This window comes from Heliangelus exortis, chromosome 16, assembly GCF_036169615.1.
Source record: "Heliangelus exortis chromosome 16, bHelExo1.hap1, whole genome shotgun sequence".
NCBI classification, from domain to species: Eukaryota; Metazoa; Chordata; class Aves; order Apodiformes; family Trochilidae; genus Heliangelus; species Heliangelus exortis.
Genome location: NC_092437.1, coordinates 4258148 through 4271521, shown reverse-complemented (window position 1 = coordinate 4271521; position 13374 = coordinate 4258148). Strand labels below are relative to the sequence as shown.

Here is a 13374-nt window from a genome sequence, read left to right as displayed (position 1 = left end):
TAACCCAAGAGGAAATCAAACCCTTTATATCAAGCTTTTGGCAGCAGGAATAGTCCCCTTAGTACCCAGTGAGGGTCTCGGTGCTAACTCTGAATGAATCTGTAATTTGGGAAGATGTTAAGGCCAAGGGTTCTTTGCTAAATCTGATTGCAGGGGATGCCAAAAGGGCAGAACGTGGCACTGGGGGCTTGGCCCAGGTCCTGGTGGAGCAGGGGGTGGTGACATGTGCAGTTGTTAAAGCACAGGGTTTAGAGCATTAATCCCTTACCCCCTCCACAGGGTAAGGGGACCTGATACCCACTGTTCAGCCCCAGGAGATGTTCTGTTTGAAAAAGTTTGGTCTGGTTAATAATGCCATTTTCAAGATTTCTCCTACAGAGGTGCCAAAGCCATAAAATCCATAAATTGCCTCTTTTTCCTCATTTAAGCATGTCATTTCATGCTTTTATATAGATATATATTTTATTATGCACTCTGTTTCTTAAGATAGCATTACTTTTATCTTGGCCAGTTTATTAAAGATAATTACAGGGAAGTTCCCATGCTTTTTCCAGGGCTGCAATTGGCTGAGCTGGATGAGAACATTATGTTAACAAGCACATATTTTGCTGTCCATGAGACAATCTTTCATTGGAGGAGTGAAGAAGTGAATCATTTCCCTTCTCTTTTCCTCCCTTCTGATATTCTTCTCGAAGCTCATTTCAGTAGCAAGACATCTCCAGCTTCCCCTAGACTAAAGCAAGAGACAAGATGCAAGAGCCATTGATTCACCTTAGGGAATACTTTGGAGAGATCAAAAAGTGCTCGTGTGCAAGCTGTTTCCTGTGGGAGGAGCATGGCAGCACAATCAATCCATGAATGCATTGTAAAATCAATGCACTGTATAATTAGGGCACTCCAAGGGTAAAAAAAAAAAAAAAAGGTAAAAAAAAAAAAAAAAGAATGAAAAAAAGAAGGGGGGAGAAAAAAAAAAAAGGAAGTTCTTCAATACGTAGCAGGATTCTTGAAGGCTGGAGAGCTCACAACAGATTTTAAGTCTGTTTCAGAGGCAGCAAGGGAAGATCTTGAGGGATTGATGTGAAAAGCTTTTATCTTGGTGCTTGGCTGCAAAATGCTGAGAGCTCTGGGGTGCTGCTCACACCTGAGATGAGCTCCTCAGTTCTCAGCTGGGACACCCAGCACTTCTTCACCCTGCCCTGCCCACCACTGACCTCTCTGCCTTTCTGGTGGGAAATTTTGATAGAAACCCCCTTTGGCAGGTGATCTGGGAGGAAATATGTGCCCAGAAACCCCCTTGGCTGCAGGTGAGGTGGGCAGGAGCAGATGGAGGTGGTGGTGGAGATCACCCCAGTCCCAGCTACATCCCCAGCAGAAAGGCTCTGACCTCAAAAGATTATTTTTTAAATTTTTTTTAAAATTATTTTATTTCCAGTCATTTCCCAGGGAGCGAATGAGGTGGGATCTGGGATCATAATTCCCAGTTAAACACAAAGGGTAATTACAGATCACAAAAATACAGCAGGGCATCAATAGTTTTCCTTTAGATGACACTAAATTATAAGTGGAGCCAATTAAGTTAGGAGACAAATATTCCTTCAAATTAGCCATCACTTTTGCAAGCTCTTGGTGAAAGTAAACATGGGGTTTTTGCCTGAAAAATGAGATTTTGGGAGTGCAGGTAAGCTGCTGATCCTGCTGGAGCAGACTGCAGCTCTTTTACAAAGCTTGGCTTGACAAATCAGGCTTTTCAGTTTAAAGACTCAGCCAGGTTTCAGCCTGATTTTTAATTCTTCAGCACTAAAAGGCTTTGAAGATCCAACCCACCCCCAAAGATCCTCTCCAGAAATTAAACTCCCAAGCAGAAGGGGATAAAAAAATCCAACAAATACTCTGCCTGGAAGAGCCACCGTGCCAGTTAACGTTCCTCAGATGGGTCATTAGGTCTTTTATGGGTTGTCAGCATGGAGAACCCTGCCTGGTTCCAGGGCAAAGAAAACTACTTCATATTAAAATCCATGGCTCATGTGGGACACGGCACTTTCACGGGGCTGCCTGCAGATTTGGCAAGAGCCCTGAAGTTGAGAATGACAGATAACCCTGCAAATCAGAAAAGGCAGTTTTTCATCAACAGAAAATTACAGATCCCTGGTGAGAAGTCCCATCATTATCTATCAAGAAATAAATTGGCCCGAGTTCCTCTTAACTGGTTCATCTGCTGGGATCTCACAGTGGGAAGGACCTTTGCCTCCCACCAGCCACTGGTTCACTGGGTGTTTTAATTGCTTGGAAGAATAACTATTGCTGGAAGGATGGGGAAGCTGCTCCTGCCCCAGTTTCAAAGAAATTTTTTTTTTTTTTTTTTTTTTGACAAATCATTGGCCTGGGGTGCTCTAACCAGTGGCATGGATGGAAAAAGGGAGGATGCTGTGGGGAAGAGGTGCAGGGCTGTGTCCTGATCCTGTAAAGCTGCAGTGAGAGCAATCCCCATCCGTATGGACCAAACTCCAGGAGCAACACTTAGTGTCAGAGCTTCCTGTTCAGATGAGGATGAGAAACATCCTCAGAAGGAAGAGAAACACCCTAGTGGGGCTGTGAGCCAGCTACTCTGCAGCAGCTTTGGCTCTTCAGATCCAACCTTTGGAAAAGGTGTGGATCTGCTCCAAATGAAGTACCCAGGAACACAGGAGGGAAGTGTCCCTTTTCCTTGAGGGTGCATAGGGTGTGCTAGGATGTGTGACAAGAAGGACAAGGTTTGTCAGAAGAACCCGTGGCCATCACCCAGCTGACAACACACGGACAAGGACAACCCTGCTGAAACAGACCTCGGGCTGGGCTGGAAGGAGAAATCCAGGAGAAAGCCAAAAGGATTGATTTATGTCCCAAAATAAATGTAAAGGTACGTCTAGAAAAAAAAAATAAAATTCTGGCTTCAAGCTGTGCACTCATGGGCCAGAAGAAACAGGGAGGGGGATGATCCATCAAACATCTCTGCTCCTAACCCAGGTGTTCGACATCCTGCTCTGCCGAGAGGAGCGGAGGGGACACGCGTGGAGAGGAGACCTTTTCCAGGAGAGGGCACTCGCGGGAAACAGCAGCTCCAGCCGCTCCGGCCCCGGCAAACGGGACACACCGCATCCCCCCGGCATCCCGCATCCCTCCGGACCCGGACAACGGGACCCCTCCTGCACCCCGCATCACTCCGGCCCCGGGAAAGGGGGATCCCCCTGGTCCCCTGCATCCCTCTGGCACCAGGCTGAGGGACCGACCCGGCCCCTGCATCTCTCTAGCACTGGTCAGTGGGATCTGCTGCACCCTCCAGCCCTCCACATCCCTCTGGCCCAGGGCAGGGGGATTCCCCGCATCCCTGCGGCTGTGCGGGGCTGGCAGGAAGTGAGGAATTTATTAGGAGAAGATGAGTTCTTGCTGATCCGTATGGATATTCTCTCATGCCCCATCTGTGCTGGGCAGATGCTGCTGTGTGCTTCTATTTGCCATCAGACCTGGGAGAAAAAAAAAGAAAAAAAAAAGAAAAAAAAAAGATAAAAAAAAAGGAGGGGAAGAAAAAAAAAGGAAGGAAAAAAAAAGAAAGGAAAAAAAAAAAAAAAAAGAAAGATAATGTAGGAAAAAAAGGCCCTGAGGCCACTGGTGCACTTGTATGCTAATTGGCTTTAGGTACTTACAGCAAGATTGAGACTTGTAGCGTTGCCACAGATTGTTGGAAATTCTTCCGATAAGCTGACAGATGAATGTGTCTCTCTCATGGAGAGGTGAGAGAGCAGCAAAAGACTTCCAAGAGCAGAGGCAGTGAAGCAGAGATATTTCAGGCTTGTCAACACGGCGGGGCGGTGAGAACGCTGACCACTTGCCGCAGGAAGGGGTGGGGGGCCAGAGGGAAGAGAGGAGAGCAGTGGGCAGGCATGAAAGGCTGATCCTCAGGCCACCCCCTGCCACCTGCACACCGAGAAGCAGCTTTTTTGTCTGAAGAGCTCCATCAGTTTGAATTAGTGCTAATAAAGGTGGGAGAAAGCAGGAATAAGTCTGCCAGAACCTGGCCTTTAGTGTTCCGTCCGCCAGGCAAAACGCAAGCTGAGATTAATGTCCCAGCAAAGCTTAATGTGGGGCCTTCTTAAGCCATAAACTATGTTTATTTGTTTGGCTGAGGTTTTGGGTTTTTTTTTTTTCCCACAAGTTCGAGAACTGGTCTCACCCTTCAGCCTGGGCAGGGTTTTGCCTCTCCCAGATCCCCAGCCCCGCTGTCCGGGTGATGCTGCGGGAGCTCCCCGGGCACTGAGCCCTGCAGGGTGGCAGTGAGCAAGGCAGAGCTGTGCTGGGGCTTCCCCAGCAGCACCCTCCTTCCAGCCCACAGCTCCACCTCTCCTCTGTGATGTCAAAAATGAGGAGAAAAAGCCTTGAGGCACACATGTATGATGTGACCTCATACATCTTGCACCAGAGGCTTCCAGAGCTGGTGCAAACGCTGCTGCTCTGCCAGAGCAAAACCCTGTACTGAAAAAACACCAGACACCAAGGGTCACTTGATCTATTCCAAATGCTGGGGAGAAACCTTTGCACAGGAATGGAAAGGTGATGTCCCATGGGTTGGGGGTAACTGGGGGGACACCTGTGCCACCTCACTGCTCCAGCTGCCCCCAGCTTGCCCCCAGTTCTTGGGCTTCCCTGCACTTGCAAAGACATCTGAGCCACACCTGATGCTTGACATGGCAGCTCCTGTTCAAGACTTTTTGCATGGTATCTGAGGTCATTTCTGAAGCTTTTGGCTTGGCTTTTCTTTTCAGTAGTGACACGCAGCTACAACAATGTCCCTTCAGTGCCCAATGCAGTTCCCTCTCCCCATCCACACCAGAACTGCATTGAGCTCTGGGTATTGCTCAGGTCAAACAACTTCGCTTCTCCATCTGCATTTATGCATTTGCACAAGTGATTCCTGCCAGTTCTGAACGTGCAAGGAGCAGAAATCATCCCATGGCCTTTTACTGAGCCTTTTACTCCAGTTTCTAGATCTGGGTTCAGCTCCTGATCCACTGACAAAATTCTGCATCTGACCTTGAGCAAGGTCACTACTTCTGTGCCTCTGTTTCCCCATCAATAAAAAGGGCTTCAGAACACTTTCTTTCTCCAAATTCCAGTTTTCCTCACTCTGTCTTGTTTTCTGTCCCTTGCCTACATCTGCACACTGTGGATCTGATGGGACTCAGTTTAAAGAGCACAGCAGAGCCTATTATCATAACCTTCAGGCCATACCTCAGTCTTTATCTCTGTCTGCTCTTTCTGGGGGAAACATCTTAATTTTTTTGTTCAGTGGCCACCAGCAACAGCAGCAGCTGTGGGACAGGACCCAGGGATTTTCAGCTGCAGTCTGAGTGCAGCTGACAAGTGTATGAATCTTATAGGCAGTGCTAAGTAGCTAATGCAAATATCAACATTGTAGTAAGAAACAGAAGCAGCAAGTGACTGATAGAAAAGTGATTATATGGACTTTATGTTGGAAAGTAAATATTTACTCTCCAGCATTGACAGATGCCTCAAGCACCATAGATCTAAAAAAGGCATCGATCTGCCCTCCTCCAGCCTCTCTTATCTCTTACTTATGAAAATATCTGGCAAATAGTACATCATCTGCTTCCTCTACAGCCCAAGTGCCTCAGAGCAGCCACTCAGGTAATTTGTTTGGTATCCAACAGTGCAATAGTTCAGAGTAGCACTGCTGGGATCTCCTGATGGGGTCTGAAACGCAGTCACCCAGTGATGCTCCTGCCTCGTCAATGCAGAGCTCCTGCTCTGCTCTACTACCCCCCGTGCATTAAGAAGAAAAAAAAAAAAAAAAAAAAAGGAATAAAATAAAAAGTTTCTTATCTACAAGAAATTTTATCCCTCAAAGAAGAAGTAGAAAATGAAACGACCTGGGAAAATGCAGCTGTGCTCTTTAAGAGCAGGCTGGCGGGCGGTGGCTCCCTGTGCCGCTCTCCTCTTTGCCCTCCTGGAATTGCCTTGAAATAGCTTAAATGAAGTTGAGCTGCTCAGAGGCTGTCAAGTTTGTAGGACCTCCTTGGCAATCAATTTAACCTCCTGGAATAATTTTTTTTTATGCTGTCTGGAGTTGCTGAGTCAGTGATGGGCATCCAGGGGCTGCCTGCAAAGCCAGCCCGGGTCCCTCTCCCCCCAGGAGCCACCCAGGGACTTCTCTCCTGTGTGCAACTGGAACTCCCTCTGCCTCACTATTTTTGGAAGGGGCACTTGCAGAGGCTGTGTTTTCCAGTGACCCCTGTGTGACCATGCTGTCAGCAGCAGGGGGGTGGGACACCCTTTGGAGACAGCTCTGGCTGCATACAGGGAATGTAAAGCAGCTTCAGCCTTTGGGATGCCTCAGCATCCCTTGCCCTTGAGTGGAACAGTCATTTTTGCTTCTTATTGACTCCAAAGGAGCCAAACACATTGGGTGCCCTCACTTTTGTCCCCCTTTTGGGGCTTGCCTGTCTTTAGAAGCAGTTTAGCTGCAGGGGGCATTGGTTGACATCAGCAGGGGAGGTGCAGGGGGTGGAAGGAATCCCTCCTGCCCTTTGGAGCTTGGCCTTGCTTCACACTACAGCAGCTTTCTCTCTCCAGTTGATAATTTCTCACCTCAGAAAGAAACAGTCGTGGAGGAAACAGAGTTATTTGCAGAAGAAGAGGACTAAGAGTACTTTGGCTGTGCCTCCCATGGAGGTCTTTAACCTCCACAGTGGCCGGGGGGATCTACCCAAGCAGCTCTCTGGATGTTGTGCTTGGTAATTACAAACTACGTGAACTTTTCTCTTTTATTTTATTTTGCCTGAGGAAAATTAAGTGTGAGAGCCTTGTTTAGCAGTCTCTCACTCCATGCTGCTCCCAGTTATTTTCAGACCTGGAACAGAGGATGGAACCTGCCCTGGAAATGATGTGACCCAGTAAGATGCTACCCAGCAAGAACACTACACCTTGAGCAAAGTGATCCAACCTGAAAAATCCTCCAGATCAAGCCCAAAAGGCAGCCTCAGTGTAAGGCTCTCTTCCAGGGGTTTCACCTAGAAGGGTGGTTAAAAGGAGTAAGAAATTCATTTGCCAAGTTCATAAAACTGTGACCTTGAGAGACAGGTCACCAAGACATCAGTGGCTTTGGCAGGAGGGGACAACCATAGCCACTTGGCAACGAGCCTTTGATGAGGGAAGACATTTCAAGGAGAGATTTGCTGGTACCAGGGGGTTAGAGTGTTTGCAAGGCTTGGATTCTGCTTTTGCTTTCAGCAGAGCACCTAAACCCAACAGAGTAAATGACGTTATAGGTGCTGTGCACCCGTACCAGGGGCTCCAATTGCATTCAAATTGTGCAGTGAGACAAGGCTGGGTCCTGATACGTCCTGCACCCGGGCTATTTGCAGGCTGCCTGTCCTGATTGCTCTCCTCCTCCATCAAGTCCTGCTGCCTGCATGCAGGCAAATAACCCCAGGGACTTTGATAAGATTGTTCCCGTGAAAGAGACAGGTGAGACGGGAGCCCCCTCTTTGCAAAGCCAGTGGTTTGGGGGTTTTTTCCCTCCTCTTTTTTTTTTTTTTTTTTTTTTTCCTCTTTCTTTTGCAGGTGCTGTGGTGCCTGTGATCAGGCTTGGAAGAGCGTGGCCCAACACAGCCCTGTGTGTAAAGTTTTACTGTCATCAGAGCAGAGAGGTGTGTGGACGGAGGGCATTTTCTTCACATCGCTAAAATTCAGGTTTTCTTTTATGTCTTTTCCCTCTTCACAGCTCAGAGAGCTGCTGCCTGCAGTCTTAGGTGTGCGTTAGCTTCCATTTGATTGCTGTACAGCAACTCTTCTTATCTTTGAAAATTAACCATTTCATAAGCACTGAGGAGGTGTCTCACCATGTGAGCGTAATGCACCAGGCATTGCACCAAAGACTGCAGAGCACACGGCTCCCCCAGTCAATGCTGAGGCTTTGACACCTAAAAGAAAAAGTATATTCCAGCCCTGTCAGATGTACAGAGCAATTATGCAAAACTGACTTTAAGAAGATATTCTCAGGACTTTTTCTTTTTTTTTGGGGGGGCGAGGGGTGAGAGGCAGAATTTCATATAAATCCTCACCTTTTCTTTGTTACGTGACACAGTGAGACTTCCAGTAAATGACATTTGTGCAGTTTCATTATCACATCTATGTAAATTCTGCTGCCCTCCAGTAAAGTAGCCTCAGAGTTTAAAATGCAAAATAATTTTGTTAAGAGAACATAAAACAAAGGAGAGGTGAGTGAGGTGGCTCCTCTCTCTGCATTGACTGCATGGCTGTTAATGAGAGCCACCTCCAGGTACAAGTGTAGCATCTGGGTGCTGTATTTCTTTTAATTGTAGATTTTTTTTAATTTTTTTTTTTTCAGAGAGGAATCCAAATCCCATTTGTGCTTTCTTATGACAGAACCCCCTGCAAATCTGGAATAAATCCATAAAAGAAACATCCATGCTCTTCTTAATTGCTCCCTTCCCGCCGAGTAAATATTGTGGGATGCTTTAGGGTGAGAGATGAACTTCCCAGCTTCATCTTTTTCCACTCCCATGTTGTCCTAGCTGCCTGCTGTTGACTCCTTGTAGGTCATTTCCAGCAACATAAGCAAGACAAGCAAACAGCAAAATTGCAAGATGCAAATGCCCTTCATCTTTGGCTTGGAGTCAAAAAATAATAAGTTGACAATAACTCTGCCAGAATATGCAGCAAGGGTGACTGCATATTTCTTCCTGCTAGCGTGACAGTACAAGGGAGTTGGGCACTGGGAAGAGGCAAGCCTGGGTTCCCTTGGGTGTTGCAGCATGTGCCTTGTCTCAGGTTTTAAAGGTTTTTTGGGATAAAGCACAAACGATTCCACACAGCCAGCAGCTCCTTTCCCCTTCTTCAGCAGAAAAAGTAGGGGGCTGGGGGGAGGAAAGACCCCCCCCCCCAAAGAGGTGATTTAAAGTTATTCTAAATTAATACTAAAAGAAGCATAACTTGTTTTTTAAAAGCTGCTGTGGATCTAAGGAAGAAAACATTTTTCTGAAGATGGGAGGCACTGCGGGACCCACAGGGGCTGAGAGCCTGAGCCTGCCTTGCTGTCCCAGCCTCCCACTGGGTCCCAAAATACCACTCAGACATCCCATGGACCTCAAATGATGTCAAGTGGAGACTTCTGCATCAGCACCCGGGGTTTTGCATCTCAGGACAAATTCAGTTTCTGCTGTCAGTCTTGAGTCTGTTCATTTTCTCTGTGTTTCCTTCACCATCCCTTTGCAGGCAGCTGGTCCAGCACCACTGCTGACCTGTCTCAGGTTTTTCTCCCTCTCTGAGCCTCCCAGTCTCCAGCCAGCCCTCCATCACCACTCTGCAAACATCACCCTTTCCCCCCATCTCTTTTTTGCTCAAAAATGGTTTTAAATTTTCATCCCTTGCATTACCATCCTTAGAGCTGATGGGTTTGAGGTGGCTCCTCTGATGTCCTCCCTTCTCCCCAGACAGCCACAGCTTCCCACCCTTCCCAGTCCCTTGGCACCAGGCATGGACAGAGCTGACTGTCACGCTGCAGTGATGATGGGGCCATCCTCACCCACTCCTTCAGCCTGTAGGGAAAAGACTCAAGGACTGCACGAACTCCTGGAGCCTTTGGAGGTCAAGCTCTGGGACTCAGCAACCACCACAAGCTCTTGAGTTGGAAGTGCTGGGATGCTGCTACTACAATCCCTCCTACAGTCAGAAGTGGTGAAGTCTGGTCTTGGTGGGATGCTCATCTTCCAGAATTCAGATTTCTCCCAGCTCAATCCAGCTCTTCTTTAGCTCAAGTCCAGTTCCAGTGCCAGAAGCTCTTTATCTCCAGCCAGGAGGAGACAGCGAAGAAGAATCCTGCAGTGAGCAGCACTTTCAGACTTTGTGATAGATGCTGTCTACCTCATTACTGAACAATGAAACTTTATTGTTCCCTCTGTTCTATTGATTTTTATGTCTCCAAAGCACGCTGGTGAACTCTGAAATGAATATCTGTCAGAGCAGGAGGACCACTGCTGCTGATCTGCATCTTTGAAATGAGCATCCATGGATCAAATCCTGGAGCACCAGCCCTGTGGTGTCTCTGGGAGGGCTTCCCCAGCACCCTTACAGGGGGGGGTTGCATGGGGCTGCAAGGTTTTCCTTCTTGCACCTGGGAGAGCTGCTGGAAAAAGGCAATGTTTGGGCCAATATCCATGAAATTCAGCACAGACCTTCTCAGGGTTGCTTGGCATAGAGTTCGATGCTCCATTGCTGGGGGCTTCACTGCAAACTCCAAGCTGGGGCACTGAAGTGCCTGGCAGCTCCTGAGCATTGGGAGGGGACCCCCCATCTCCAAAAAATGCTCCCCAGATGCTTTTGTCCTCAGCATGCAGCCCCCCTGCCCACAGCACTGGGTTAAATAGAGATATTATTTGTTTCCTGCTTGTACATAGCCCTCAAGCAGGGAAGCATTTGCCCTGCAGCCTCCTCATAGATCTGGGAACTTTGCAGTTAGTTAATATTTTTATGCATAATTCATAAAATTCTACTGCCTTTTCTGGGAATAATTAGCTGCCTCTGTACCTCTAATGAACTGCAGGTTGGGCTGTGACAAACACATCAGGCAACTCCAAGGGACAGCAACACGCAGGCGCCTGAAAGCAAAGTTCAAGCAGCTCCTAAATTTATCCAAGTGACTCCCTGGTGATGCAGTATTTATGCACTGAAGCACCAGGGAGGGCTCTCCTCTCACAAGCCTCAGCAGCCATCACAGCCCAAGAAGCAAGAGGGGGAAAATGAGAGTTATTTACCTTGTGCTAATTGGGAGCTGGGGGGCTCAGGTGAGACTTTCCTCCTTTCCCTGGTTGGGGGTCATTGCCTGGAGCCCTCCTGGAAATGGTCCCAGGTGTGGAGGCACCAGGATGACAACAGAGATGATGGGCACCAAGATTTTCAGGCTTAAGTTGCAAATTTTTCTTACAGTTTGGGTCCGGCTTGGAGGGAAATGAAATTTATGTGAGCTGTTCTGGTTTTTAAGGTAGGAATGAGTCATTTTGTCAAAATTCCTTGTTACTTGTCCAGATTTCCTTGCCTCCACAGGCACAGCCTGTGTTCCTTGCTCAACCCCAGGATCCAGCTCCTTTGGGGCTGCCCCCAGAGGCAAAGCCAGCTCTGCTATCCACCCAAAAGCTGAAAACTTGGGTGCTGGGTGAGCAATGCCTCTGTGCTGACCCAGGAGCTAACATTTTCCTCTCATTTTTCACTTCCAGGGTGAATAAGTGATGCCAACCTTGAGGAGAGCTGGCCCCCCAGGCTACCAGGAAGGGCCCCTCACTCCATGGGTATTCCCTCATGGCATTAAATGCTGAGATCCCAAGGTAGGAGATGCTCCTGCTCTGCTCAGCCTGGCTGCTCCATCAGTCCTACAAGTGCCAGCACCCCAGATCCCAGCAGCAGACCCAGGACACACACTTCTCCCACTTTATCCCAGTTTATCCCAGCAGCCTCCTGCTCAGGGATGAGGGCAGAACCACTGCTGCTCACTGAAGATGACCTCAGAAACCTGAAGATGTCATCCACTGCCCCCACTAAGCTAAAATACTCATTTTTCCCTGGACAGCATCCTCCCTAAATGAGGCAGCAAGGGGAACCTGTCCCACAGCAGGCAGCCAGGCTGCCAGGGCATGCAAATCCCCCACCAGTAATTGACTTGAAACGGAGGGCTGCAAACTGGTAAGTACATTAACTTCAGGTGCCTCTCTGACATTTTAAGAAAAAATTAGATTTTCGACTCTGTCACAGGTACAAAGGAAGACATGGGGAAGAGCTGAGCGTGTCAGGGGGTGAGTACATTAAGGCAGATGATGATGACACCTGTCTGGTTGAGTTTAAGCTGACAAAATTCAGCAGAGGGACCTCAGAGGAGGGAAGAGGATGCTCAGGAGAAGCAGCGCTGGCAGAGCCCTCCCTGGGAAGTGTCCCTCTTTTTTTTTTTAATTAGGTTATAACTCAATTATGAATGCAAGGCTCTTCATTCCTGAGAAGTTTCTTCCATAATCTTAATTTGATCTTATGTCAGAAGGGTACCTTCCTCTGATAACCAAGCCCAGCTAAGAGTTTAACTAGAATAATAGCTGATTAAGAGGGGTTAATAGATACACCTCAAACAGAAGTAAATTAACGGGAGGGACTGTCTATTGGCTAATGGGATCAGGACAGTATTTGTTTAGTTTATGAATGATTAATCTCCCTCTCTTGGCATTCCTCAGATGCTAATTGCACTTAGGGAGCCTGTGTTTGTTTTTACAAGAGTTGGAGGTGGCAGAGGGAAGGCCATGGCTGGCCCCAAGGAGAGCTCCTTCCCCCCCCCTAATGGGCTCTTGGCACAGCTGGGGGGAATACCAGTAAACCCCTGCTCAACCAGACCTGACCCCACACGTGTAAAACTCTTGAATTCAAGATATTCTTAAAGTCCTTCGGGGTATTTTTAGGATAAATCCTATTTCATAAGCCCCCTCTCACCCTACTGTTTCCTACAAGCCTTGGGGAAACTTCATGCTGCAAAAATACTTGGATTTTTCCCCAGGGGAATACTCCAGACTGATCAAAGAAAAGCTAAAAGAAAGGACAAAGGAGGGAAACCACTTCTCAAGGCAACTTTTGCATCTGACAATTCAAAGCAGAAGAGCAGCAGGCCCATTTGTCAGAAGCTCTGGGAGGAAAGCAGGAATTGCCTGGGAGCATCCAGGGATGTGGGGCTGATGCCGGATCTCTGAGAGGTGACCAAATCATTTTCCTCTCTGCACACTTGTCAGCATTTTAATCCTCAGTTATCTTTGTAACTAACAACACAAATGGGCAATCTCAGCCAGGTTGTGAATTTACTAGCAAACAAACCACTTTCAACAACAGTAACAACAAAAAAGGTTTCTCAGCCCAAGCTTTGCAAGCATGAGGTGCTTTCCAAATAAAGAGCTGCCAGGTTGGGGGCCCCAATTCAGCAAGGTACCAAGGTTTGTGCCACCAAAATCAGCTGGCATCACCCAGCTCAAATTTTTAGAAGGTTTCCAGGGGTCCCAATGAATCTGGAATCAGTTGGGGAGTTTTGAAAGGCAAATACCCACCCCAACCACAGCACCCTTGCAGCCACAGGGCAAATTCTCTATGGATTTATGACAGAAACGAAGGTACCAGGGCTCACCAAACTACTGAGCTGTGATAAAGGCTGGTTCTTTGCTCAGTTTAGTTATAAATATGGTGGAGTGTGATTTTATGGACAATTAAGCCTCACTGATGACTGAATATTTTTAGGGGAGAGGAAGACTGAGGAGCTATCATCTTCCAGTCCTTGACTTTACA

The 13374-nt window shown here is 47.6% G+C and overlaps 1 long non-coding RNA gene across 1 annotated transcript; it reads left to right on the top strand.

Moving 5' to 3' along the window:
• Positions 1-7393: 7393 nt before the first annotated feature.
• Positions 7394-12886, top strand: LOC139803504 (uncharacterized). The gene is made up of 6 exons (XR_011729026.1): positions 7394-7518; positions 7615-7700; positions 10616-10856; positions 10999-11053; positions 11636-11748; positions 12602-12886. It is a non-coding gene; the product is annotated as an uncharacterized lncRNA (long non-coding RNA).
• The last annotated feature ends 488 nt before the right edge of the window (positions 12887-13374 follow it).